Consider the following 315-nt stretch of genomic DNA (forward strand, 5'->3'; position numbering starts at 1 on the left):
GTGTGGGGGAGTGCGTGGAGGCTTCAGAGAAAAGGTGGGAGAGGAGTTTTGTCCAACTCCATCACGCTGAAGCTGCGAGGCTAAAGTAAACAAGAAAAATATCTGTTCCACAAACTGTAGCTCAAACCCCCACAAGCAATGGCACACATGGTGAAAAAAAAAAAAACAGGAAAAAAGTTTTTTTCCCCCTGCTCTCCCCCCAGACTCCCCTAGCTCAAATCGAGAACACACAATGCAAAAAGGGAGAAGCAGCTGCAAGCCTCCTCCAATTATTGTGCTAAATTACCAAGCCAAAGGCGTTTAAAAAGAGAGAGA

At 45.7% G+C, this 315-nt stretch overlaps 1 protein-coding gene across 1 annotated transcript in view; it reads right to left on the minus strand.

Annotated features, from left to right (window-relative positions):
- The window catches only part of LOC104281222 (transcription factor AP-2-beta-like), a gene marked incomplete at its 3' end in the record, with an annotated part of 6,864 nt that overhangs the window by 6,446 nt on the left and 103 nt on the right, over nucleotides 1–315 (minus strand). The gene's annotated exons all lie outside the window — the stretch shown is intronic.

Source organism: Apaloderma vittatum, unplaced genomic scaffold (assembly GCF_000703405.1).
Source record: "Apaloderma vittatum isolate BGI_N311 unplaced genomic scaffold, ASM70340v1 scaffold35671, whole genome shotgun sequence".
NCBI lineage: Eukaryota > Metazoa > Chordata > Aves > Trogoniformes > Trogonidae > Apaloderma > Apaloderma vittatum.